This window comes from Neoarius graeffei, chromosome 4 (genome assembly GCF_027579695.1).
Source record: "Neoarius graeffei isolate fNeoGra1 chromosome 4, fNeoGra1.pri, whole genome shotgun sequence".
NCBI lineage: Eukaryota > Metazoa > Chordata > Actinopteri > Siluriformes > Ariidae > Neoarius > Neoarius graeffei.
Genome location: NC_083572.1, coordinates 111,582,675 through 111,595,174, shown reverse-complemented (window position 1 = coordinate 111,595,174; position 12,500 = coordinate 111,582,675). Strand labels below are relative to the sequence as shown.

The window sequence follows — 12,500 nt, the reverse complement described above, 5'->3', positions numbered from 1 at the left end:
TTTTAAAAGTGTCCTGCAATGCACATCGAATGAATCTAAGACCTTTTTATTTCACTAATGATTTTCTTTTTCTTTGATTTTATTTTTATTTATTAATTATATTAAATTACCTGAAACAACGATTGGACTCATCAGAATATGGCATTATTTGTCCAAAACCAACCAGCTCCCCCAATCAATCAATCAATCAATCAATCAATCAATCAATCAATCAATCAATCAATCAATCAATCAATCAATTTATTTATTTGTCGTTTGTTTATTTAAAAAAGGGATTAGTAAATGTAAATCAACTTAACTGACAAGGAGACTCATGAATAAATTCTATTATTTATAAACACCAAAAACAGGAATGTCCAAAACCAAGAAAAAAGTAAGTACACCCCACATTTATTATTATTAGGGAGTTAATTTGGTGTAATTAATGATAATATCTTTACAGCAGAGAATTTCACTTCCTTTTATTGATCTAAACCTGTATTTGTTTGTTTCATTCGATTTTTTTCTTCTTCTTCTGTATTTTAATTTTAATGGGCGGGGCTAGTCAAATTAAATGACTAAAATGACAAAGAGCCTTGTATGAAATTAAATAAATGATATTTGTAAAAAAAAAAAGAAATTTAAAAATTAAGTACACCCTGACTTTTATAAATATAAATGAACATTTTCTTTCTTTCTTTCTTTCTTTCTTTCTTTCTTTCTTTCTTTCTAGAAAGATTAGACAAATTAGACACATCACAATAAATATTATTTCTAATTAATATTCTGAAAAATAAATATTAAATATTATGAGGTGTTTGTCAGACTGAAATATTTCATCATTGCTAAAATTATAGTGTGTGTGTGTGTGTGTGTGTGTGTGTTAATCTTTACCATTGTGTGTAACACAGCATTAGGATTGAGTCCAAAGTCCTGAAAGTAAACAGTGTGTGCGCGCTTAGGAGTGACAGTGGAGGCGAGAGGAACCGTATGGTACCGATGTTTAGGAACATTAGGAACTCTAAGAACTTCTGTCTTTACACATTTGATTTTTAAAGATTTTTCAGTGCCGTGGATTTTTTTCCAGAAATAAATTTGTGAATATTTTGGTAGTAAAACGACAAACAAGCAAAACTGAAGATGAAATATCAAGCAGGTGAACTCCAGTTAATAAACTGTTAATGTGGATCTCAGTAAAATATCACATCAGTTAAATGGTACGAATCGTATTAAATCTCACTTTCATCAAAATAAATGTCATGTGTGACATCATTAAATATACCCCCCCCCCCCCCCCCAAGAGGAAAAAACAAACAAGAACCTTTTCAGGAACCCAGGACATTCAAATGCATTTTCAAAAGAAGAATCTTTCACAACAGGAACCTTGTCAGGAACTCACAAACTTCACACAACTTCAGTTCCACAGCAAATAACTTTTCAGACATTCAGGAGCTTCAGCATTCTCACTGCAGGAACCTTTAGGGATTTAGATGCAGTTCCACTTTTCATATTTTGAGGGACTTGAGGTGAATTTTTTTAACAAATCCAGGAAATTAACTCTAATTAATTTGAGAAAAATGAATGTGTGAAGGGGTAATTGAAGAGGTTTTTTTTCCTTTAAATGACACTTTCAGGAACGCCAGAAATTCAGATGCATTTTTTTCCCATCTGACTGGAACCTGCTCAGGAAATTTGGAAGCATTTTCAAATCAATAACCTTTTTTGTGAACTTTTAGAGCTTTTAAAGAGGAACCTTTTCAGACACCCAGGAACTTTAGGGATATTTCCAGTCTGGGAACCTTTTGGGAAGTCTAGGTGCAATTCCATCAGAAGGAACTTTTAATTTTTAACCTTCACTGCATGAACTTTTTTTTTAGGCCCCCAGACATTTTAGATTCTTCTTAGTAAGAAATGTTTTGTTAATCCAAGAGCTTTAGGAGCTTTTTAACTGCAGAGCATTTTAGGAACTCGGGTATTTCAGGCACGTGTTCACATGTGTGCAGGAATCTTTTCAGATCAACCATGAACTTTCACAGTAGGAGCCGAAGAACTTGAGGGGCATGTAATGAAGCATATAATCTCTTATTGAACATTTTTAGTGCTTTTTATGAAACATGAACAATTTCCATTTTAGCAGAATCAAGCCTGGATGTGTGTGTGTGTGTGTGTGTGTGTGTGTTTTGATGAAATTGATTTGTTTTTATTTTTCCCATGCACTGTCTCGCTTCCTTTCCCGACTGTGGCTCATGGTGAGGCCTGAACACCGCTGGGGAAGTTTCATGAAAGATGAGAGTCTCTGGGATGCACAAGCAAATCCAAGTGATTGGTCATAGATAATGAAACAACTGTAGCTCCATCTTCATCTTGTGCTGACATGACGTGTGTGAGTGTGTGTGTGTGATCGTGTGCCTCAGGGAACAGACTTTTATGTGGCTGCATGACTGTTCCAGACTATTGTGGCAGGAAATGACCACAAGAGAACAAAAGCTTTCTCTGAGTGCGACTAAAAGAGTCATATTTCCTCCACTCCAGCAGGGGCAGATAGAGCACACAACCATGTGGGAGTGTGTTACAGCAGAACACTGTGATGAGAAAGAGAAACAGCGAGAATTTATACTGAAATGTTCCATGGACAGTAACGCTGACACTGTAACTATAGTTCGGTTCGGTTCAGCTTGGTTTGATTCAATATGATTTGATTTGATTTGATTCGATTCAGTGCAATAAAATTGAATTTGCTTTGCTTTGATTTATTTCAATTTGACTCAGTTCAAATCAGTTTGTCTGACTTCAGTTTGATTTGATTCAATTAAGTTCAGTTCAGTTTGATTCGATGTGATTTGATTTGATTTGGTTAAGTTCAGATCAACTTAATTAATTTCAAATCAGTTTGACTTGGTTCAATTCGATTCGATTCAATTCAGTTTAGTTCAGTTCAATTCAATTCAATTGAGTTTGAGTTTGTGAATTGAGGTTGAGTTTGGTTTGATTTATTTTGAAGTGATTTAATTCAAATCAGTTTGGTTCAATTTGATTCAATTCAGTTCAGGGGTGGGTTTCCCAAAAGCCTCTTAACATGAAGAGCATCTTAACTCAGAGAGAGAGTGTTCATTGTGCTGCTCGCGCAACCATTTAACGATGATCTTTATGCTGCAATGCTTTTGGGCCAGTTCAGGTCAATCTATTTTCACAGCAAAGAACCATTTTAGAAAGCCAGAAGCTTTAGGAATGTTTCTGCTGCTGGAACCTTTTCAGGAACTCTCAGAATTCAGTATAACTATAACAGCTCCTGTATTTTATGTGCATTTTCACAGTAAGAACCTTGTCAGGAACTCATCACCTTTAGATGCCTTTGTACCACAGGAAACTTTTCATGAACCTCTGAACTTTTGCAATGTTTCCACTGGAGAAGCCATTTCAGGAACCTTGGAACATTAGATGCATTTTTACCACAGGGACTTTTTACAGGAACTCAGGAAGTTTAAAGTTGTATCCACTGCAGGAACCTTCTCAGAATCTCAAGATGTTTGGGTGCTGTAATATGTCCCTGATGTGGGTGGAGTACAGAAGCATGGCAGGCGGGAGCTGATGTTCACATGCTTTATTTTTACTATTTTCGTTGCTTTTCAGCGTCACTCACTCACTCACTCACTCACTCACTCACTCACTCACTCACTCACTCACTCACTCGCTGCTCACACACAGACACACACATGTTCTGGTCGGGAGAGCTCCCTTCTCTTCACTCTCTCCCTCCTTTTCTAACCTCCACTGTCACTGTAACAAACAAACACACACACACACAACATTAATTGATAACAGGTGCATTGACTTTGCCACTCACTTTCCCTGGCCCCGCCCTCCATTCACAAACTGATGCTAGGCCACATCCCTGCTGCCACATACCCCCACCACCCGGCTCAGGCCGGGGAGCCGTGTGGCCTGCAGTGGACATCCCCCGATGGGATAGGAAGTCTACCACCACCATCTGCGCCCCTGGCCTGTGGACCACCTCGAATTTAAATGGCTGAAGGGCGAGATACCAACGGGTGATCCGCACATTCTTCATGCGGTGGAGCCACTGGAGGGGCACATGGTCTGAACAGAGGGTGAAAGGGCACCCCAGCCAGTAGTATCAGAGGGTGAGGACCACCCACTTGATAGCCAGGCACTCCTTTTCTATGGTGCTGTACTTACTTTTCCACATTGAAAGCTTGCAGCTGATGTACAGCATGGGACATTCCTCGCCCTCCACCTCCTGGGACAAAATGGCCCCCAGCCCTCTGTCCGATGCATCCATCAGCAAAATAAAAGGGAGAGAGAAGTCAGGGGAGTGTAAAAGTTAGCTGTGGTTAGCTAGGGTTAGCTGTGAGCCCCACATGGCTCAGTGACTCTAGGATGGCCCTAAGGTGTTCCAGGTGCCACGGCCAATCATTGCTGTATATAATAAGGTCATCAAGATACGCTGCCGCATATGCGGCGTGGGGATGGAGGATCTTGTCCATGAGCTGCTGGAATGTAGCAGGACCCCCAAATAACCCAAAAGGAAGTGTGACAAACTGGTGTAATCCAAATGGTGTGGAAAAGGCCATTTTCTCTCGGGATAGAGGAGTCAAGGAGATCTGCCAATATCCCTTCATTAGATCCAGTGTCGAATAAAAGCGAGCAGCACCTAACCGATCGAGCAACTCATCAATGCGAGGCATTGGGTATGTGTTGAATGTAGACACTGCGATGACCTTCCTATAGTCTACACAGATCCAGACTGACCCATCGGTCTTGGGTACCAGGACCACTGGGCTGCTCCAGTCACTGTGTGACTCCTCGATTATGCCCATGTTGAGCATGGCCTTGAGTTCATCCCGAACCACCTTTTTTTTGTGTTTGGGTAAGCGGTAAGGGCGGCTATGCACCACCACCCCCGGGGGTGTCTCAGTGTGGTACTCTATAAGGTGGGTGCGGCCAGGAAGGGGCGAGAACACGTTGAAAAACTCTTTTTGCAACTTGGCAACCTCTGTGAGTTGGGTCAGTGAGAGGTGGTCTCCACAAGGGACTGGAGCGGTTTGGGTTGTTGGTTTGGTTGTTTTTACCTCTGGCCCTAGCTCCACCTTCTCTAGAACTACCGATGCCAATGCCACAGGGACCCACTCATTCCAATGTTTTAAGAGGTTGAGGTGGTATATTTGTAGTGCCCCACCCCATCTGTTTGCTTCATCTCATAGTCGATGTCCCCAATTCGCCATGTGACCTTGAAGGGCCCTTGCCACTTGGTGACTAATTTGGAGCTCAATGTGGACAGTAACATGAGTACTTTGTCTCCCGGAGTGAACTCCCTAAGCCATGTGCCCCTGTTGTACAGTCGGGCTTGACGTTCTTGTGCCTGCCGTAAATTCTCCTGGGTTAAGTGTGTGAGGTTGTGGAACTTTGCTCACAGGACAAGAACATATTGAATTTTGTTCTTGCTAGTTGAAGGTCCCTCCTCCCAATTTTCCCGCAGCATGTCCAAGATGCCGCAGGGCTTTCGCCCATGTAACAATTCAAACAGTGAAAACCCCATGGAGGCTTGTGGGACCTCTCATACTGGGAATAACAGGGGCTTGAGCCATTTATCCCAATTATGTGCATCCTCACTTACAAATTTCCAAATTAAATTTTTGAGTGTCTGATTAAATCGCTTTACTAAACCGTCTGTTTGTGGGTGACAGATGCTGGTGCTGAAAGATTTAATTCCCAATAACTCATACAGTTCGCAAAGTGTTTGTGACATAAAGGTAGTGCCCTGGTCAGTCAGGATTTCTTTGGGAATCCTGACCCAGGAGATAACATGGATGTGCACCTCCACAATACTGCCTGCAGAGATATTGCAGAGAGGTACTCCTTCTGGATATCATGTTACATAGTCCACCAGAACTAAAATAAAGCGATATCCTTGTGCTGACCGATCTAATGGCCCGACGAGATCCATACCAATTCTCTCGAAGGGGGTCTTGATTAGAAGGAGTGGGTGCAAAGGCGTTTTTGGAGTGGCCATAGGATTTACTAATTGGCATTCGCGGCATGCTGCACACCACCGACGAACAGGGTGCGATTTGTCAAAACACCAGAAGGGGGGATGTTTTTTTTTTAAATCATGAAACGTCACAAAATTAAGGTAACAATAGGCTAACAGCTCAATAACATCCGATGATATCAAATGAATAACACTAAATGAAAATGAACACTAAACCAGAGATAGTAAATTCATCTTCCTATCTCTCTGACTAAATACACGAACACACAACAAAGTTCGCATTGCTTGTTGCGTTGCTGTGATATTTCTCTCCCTCCGGATTAAATGGACAGTGACTCAAAAATCACTAAAATACATGAATACTAAATGAACAGTTTGCTCTGATGGCGCAGTTCACATTGTGCGCAGCTTTTCGATTTAAACTGTTTTTTTCTCATCCTTATACTTCCTGTTTCATGGACTGTAACGGATTTGCTTATTTAGTAATTTTAATACAGAATTTACTTTGAAATTATAATCAGACACTCCAACGCCCCCCCTAAAAAAAAAAAAAATCGGCCGTGAAAAAGGCGGCATCCGCCAAAAGGCGCGCTGTTTGCATCCCTGTATGTATCTGATACATTGATACATTGTAGATAATAACAATATCTTTGTGTTCTATAAGAATGCAAAGATATTGTTATTATCTACAATGTATCTATTTGCTGGGGATGTTCGTGAACATCAAAGCTGCCACTTCGGGTCATTTTGAAAGTGAGTGCAAAGTAGACCATAGAAAACTGTGTCACAACATGCCTGTCATGTCAACTTTTTTTTGGTTTGTTTGTTTTATTGACGGGGTTGTCCCCGAGGATTTTTTTCAGCAGAGATAAAAACCAGAGGGGGGGATGATCCCTCCCATCCCCCCCAGCAAATCGCACCTAGCCGACGAACGTCCCTGCGAATCCCTGGTCAATGGAACCAGGCCATTATTTGGGCTAATGTTTTATCCTGTCCTAGGTGTTCGGCCATGGGGTTAAAGTGAGCCGCATGGAACATGAATTCTCTACAGCTCTTAGGGATTAACAACTTTGTTATCTGCTCACTGGTTTGAGTGTCCTGCATCACTCGATATATCAACGGGTGGGTGAGACGAGGATTAACTGCCAACTTTATTCGATGCTTTTGTCCCCGAAATAGAATATAGACTGGCACTAGAGGATAATTGTGAACATCCCCATGCACACAGAAAACCTTCACTGCTTGTGCTCTCCCCAATGCCTCACCTTGCACTAGGCTTTGGTGGATTGAGGTCTGATTACAACTGGAATCCACCAACACATGATACGTATCCCCTTGGACACTTACCGGTATACAATATGCTCCGGCCCGATCGGGGGCGGTCTCTGGCACGTCGGAGATCTCGACCACAGCTCCCACCTCCTTTGCAGAGCACTGACTCTGGAGATGTCCTGGCCCCCCACAGTGCCAGCATACCAGCCCAGGCTTTCCCTCTGCACCGGTGTTATGGGCGTCATTCACCTGGGGAGGAGAAGACACAGACACAGAAAAAGAAGACGGGAGAACACCACGGGTGTGGAGGGCTGGCTTGGGGGGAGCCGGCCCCCATCTCTGCAGTGGGGGAATGGGGCAGGGATGGGAAGGGCGGGAAGGAGAAAGAGAGAGAAAAAGAGATGAGGTGACACGTCTGCCTGCCACTGGAACCGCCACCAGATGGTCCTCCGCCAACTCAATGGCTTGGCCCAGCGATGCTGGGCAATGACACTGGACCCACTCCACCATTCCTTCTGGAAGTCACATGATGAACTGCTCCAGTGTCACCAGGTCGATGATCCCCTTGGTGTCATGGTCGTCTGCCTTCAGTCACCGTTGGCAGGCGTTCCGGAGCTGTTGGCTGAAAGCAAATGGCCGGCCGACCTCCTCCAATGTCAGTGTCCAGAAGCACTGACGATGTTGTTCTGGGGATCAGCCGACACGCTGTGGAATGGCTCGTTTCAGGTCTGTGTATACAAGCTGGCTGTCAGTGGGGAGCTGCTGCACGGCGAGCTGCACCTCACCAGTTAGTAGTGGAAGGAGGTGCGCTGCGTGCTGCTCGACTGGCCACCCCCACTCTTCGACTGCTTGCTCAAAGAGAGTGATGAGTTGGGGAGGGTCCACCATAGTGGTGGTCGAGACCCATGCCGACGTGAGCAGATGCCGGAATGCCTGGCGAGCTTCCTGCTGGGCTGAAAGGCTTCAAAGCATTGCTCTTGCTCCTTCCGGAGGGTGGTCAGTGCTTGATGCTGGTTCTGCTGGGTGGTAGTGAGCGCATAGATGAGATCCTTAAATGGGGAAGACTCCATGTGGTGGTTCCCTTCTGTACTCCCGGGTTTTGGCACCACTGTAATATGTCCCTGATGTGGGTGGAGTACAGAAGCACGGCAGGTGGGAGCTGATGTTCACACCTTTTATTTTTACTATTTTCGTTGCTGTTCAGCGTCACTCACTCACTCACTCACTCACTGCTCACACACAGACACACACGTGTTCTGGTCGGGAGAGCTTTCTTCTCTTCACTCTCTCCCTCCTTTTCTAACCTCCACTGTCACTGCAACAAATGCGCACACACACACACACACACACACACACACACACACACACACACACACACACAACATTAACTGATAACAAGTGCATTGACTTTTCCACTCACCTTCCCTGGACCTGCCCTCCATTCACAAACTGACACTAGGCCACGCCCCCACTGCCACAGGTGATTTCTCACAGCAGGAACTTTGTTAGAAACCCAGGAGACTTAAGAATGTGTCGAACAATTTTTTCAAAGCAATTTACAGTAGCCCTGAAGTTGTAGATATATTTTCACCGGGCCTTTTTTAAGCACCAGAACCTTTTCATGAACTTTGGAACCTTAGGTATGTCTCCAGCAAAAGAACTTTTTCAGAAACTCACAAGCAAAGTTTCACGACAAGTAACTTTTCAGGCACTTATGCACTTTAGTGACATATTCACAGCAGGAACCTTTTCAGGAACTCACAATCAAGTGCAGTTCCACCGCAAGTACCTTTTCAAAGACTCAGGAACTCTAGGTGCATTTCCACTGCATAAACATTTCAGGAATCCAATAGCTTTAGATGTGTTCTCACAGCAGAAACTTTTCCAGGACTTCAGGACTTCATGGGCACATCAATCACCAATAACCTTTTCATGAATCTATTAACTTAATGAGCCTTTACCAGGAACTTTGGAACCTTATTTAGGTCTCCAGCAAAAGAACCTTTTCAGGAACTCACTAGCACAAGTACCTTTACAGGCATTTCTGAACTTTAGTGGCATATTCACAGCAAGAACCTTTTCAGGAGCTCTGTGAGTTATTTATTTTCAGGAACATACAATCTTCAAGTCCAGTTCTATTACAAGTAATTTTTCAGGCACACAAGAACTTTAGGTACATTTCCACTGCAGGAACCTCTTCAAGAACACAATAACTTTTGACATGTTTTCACCACAGGAACCTTTTTAGGATGCAGTTTCACAGTAGGAACCATTATAGAAACAGAAACTGTAACAGGATTTTGAGTTTTGAGGATCTCAGGAACTTTGGACATTTTTCACCTTTTCAAGAGCTCCACCTTTTAGTTTGTTTCCACCACAGGAACCTTTTGAAGACTACAATAATCTTTAGGCTTTTTTTTTTCACCAAAAATACTTCAAGAACAGCAACTTTTCAGGCCACTAACATGAAACATATTTTCACAAATAACTTTTTTCAGGAACTCATGCATTTGAGTCTTGTTTCTATTTTACAAGAACATCCAGGAGAAATAGAAACTATGTTTCCACAAAAAAAGATCGTCTCGTCTCGTCTCGTCTTCTTCCGCTTATCCAGGACCGGGTCGCGGAGGCAGCAGTCTAAGCATGGAAGCCCAAACTTCCCTTTCCCCAGACACCTCGGCCAGCTCCTCGGGAAGAACACCGAGGCGTTCCCAGGCCAGCCGAGAGACATAGTCCCTCCAGCGTGTCCTGGGTCTTCCCCAGGGCCTCCTCCCGGGGGGACATGCCTGGAACACCTCCCCAGGGAGGCGTCCAGGAGGCATCCGAAAAAGATGCCCGAGCCACCTCAGCTGGTTCCTCTCGATGTGGAGGAGCAGCGGCTCTACTCCGAGCTCCTCCCGAGTGACTGTGCTTCTCACCCTATCTCTAAGGGAGCGCCCAGCCACCCTGCGAAGGAAACTCATTTCAGCCGCTTGTATCCGCGATCTTGTTCTTTCTGTCATTACCCAAAGCTCATGACCATAGGTGAGAGTCGGAACGTAGATCGACCGGTAAATTGAGAGCTTCGCCTTTTGGCTCAGCTCCTTCTTCACCACAACGGACCGGTAAAGCGACCGCATCACTGCGGAGGCTGCACCGATCCGCCTGTCGATCTCACGCTCCATCCTTCCCTCACTCGTGAACAAGATCCCGAGATACTTAAACTCCTCCACTTGAGGCAGGACTTCTCCACCAACCTGGAGAGGGCAAGCCACCCTTTTCCGGTCGAGAACCATGGCCTCGGACTTGGAGGTGCTGATTCTCATCCCAGCCGCTTCACACTCGACTGCAAACCGCCCCAGTGCATGCTGAAGGTCCTGGTTTGAAGAAGCCAACAGGACAACATCATCCGCAAAAAGCAGAGATGAAATCCTGTGGTTCCCAAACAGGATTCCTTCCGGCCCCTGGCTGCGCCTAGAAATTCTGTCCATAAAAATTATGAACAGAACCGGTGACAAAGGGCAGCCCTGACGGAGTCCAACATGCACTGGGAACAGGTCTGACTTACTGCCGGCAATGCGAACCAGACTCCTGCTCCGTTCGTACAGGGACCGGACAGCCCTTAGCAAAGAGCCACGAACCCCATACTCCCGAAGCACCCCCCACAGAATACCACGGGGGACACGGTCGAATGCCTTCTCCAGATCCACAAAGCACATGTGGACTGGTTGGGCAAACTCCCATGAACCCTCGAGCACCCTATGAAGGGTATAGAGCTGGTCCAGTGTTCCGCGACCAGGACGAAAACTGCATTGTTCCTCCTGGATCCGAGGTTCGACTATTGGTCGAATTCTCCTCTCCAGTACCCTGGAGTAAACTTTCCCTGGGAGGCTGAGAAGTGTGATTCCCCTATAATTGGAGCACACTCTCCGGTCCCCTTTCTTAAAAAGAGGGACCACCACCCCAGTCTGCCACTCCAGAGGCACTGTCCCCGACCGCCACGCGATGTTGCAGAGGCGTGTCAACCAAGACAGCCCCACAACATCCAGAGACTTGAGATACTCAGGGCGGATCTCATCCACCCCCGGTGCCTTGCCACCGAGGAGCTTGCAAACCACCTCAGTGACTTCGGCTTGGGTAATGGACGAGTCCACCTCTGAGTCATCAGCCTCAGTCTCCTCAGTGGAAGACATGACGGTGGGATTGAGGAGATCCTCAAAGTATTCCTTCCACCGCCCGACAATGTCCCCAGTCGAGGTCAACAGCTCCCCACCCGCACTGTAAACAGTGTTGGCAGAGTACTGCTTCCCCCTCCTGAGGCGCCGGACAAAAAAAGATAATAATAATAATAATAACAATAATAATAATTCACAATCTTTGAGCACATTTCCACTGCTGGAACCTTTTCCAGAACCCAATAACTTTGGATGCATTTTCAAAACACTTTCCCTACAGGAACCTTTTCAGAAATCCAAAGATCTTGGATCCATTTTAGCTCAGGAGCAAATGAGGATGTGGGTACAATTCCACAGAACAAAACCAAAAACAACCTCAGCAACCTTCTGAGGAACCCTTTGAGGAACATGTATCTCAGACGCTGTTGTACATTTAGCTATTGGATTCCTTTTGAAAAAAAAAAAATTAAGCATGCTATTGCAGCGATGGCCTTCACAGCAGCATTAGCTAAGCTAATCAATGAAACACAAACACACTAATATTTACTAGCTTAACTAAGACTACGTTCAGACTGCACCCTGAAACGACCCATATCAGATTTTTTTGCCCATATGCGACCTGTATCCGATTTGTTATTGACAATCTGAATGACACAGATCCGATTTTTTCACATGCGACCCAGGCCGCTTGGATATGTGGCCCTAATTCCGATGCATATCCGTTATTTTCACATGCGACTGCAGTCTGACCGGACAGGTCACATTCATGCGACCTACACGTCATCAACAAGAGACAAACGTCACTATTCTGCGTTGGCTAATCCCGCCTCTTTGGTGGAAAACAACAACATTTGTACAGTTTTCAGAATTTAAATATACTTTTATAGAATTGATCAAGCTAATGGTGGATTTGGTAGGGACCTGGATGTTAAACCATCCTGTATTACAAGATTATAAGATTGTTCTGGAAATTTCCAGTAATTTGACACCTTCGGTCTCATTAGTCTGCTGCCCACATTAATCAGATTATTGTGTGAGTTCCGCCGCCGCCACAAAAACCACATCGCCAGGTCTCGCCTCATCTC

The 12,500-nt window shown here is 44.6% G+C and overlaps 1 protein-coding gene across 1 annotated transcript in view; it reads left to right on the top strand.

Annotated features, from left to right (window-relative positions):
* Positions 1 to 12,500, top strand: part of oca2 (oculocutaneous albinism II) — a 315,932-nt gene that overhangs the window by 359 nt on the left and 303,073 nt on the right. The window lies entirely within an intron of this gene.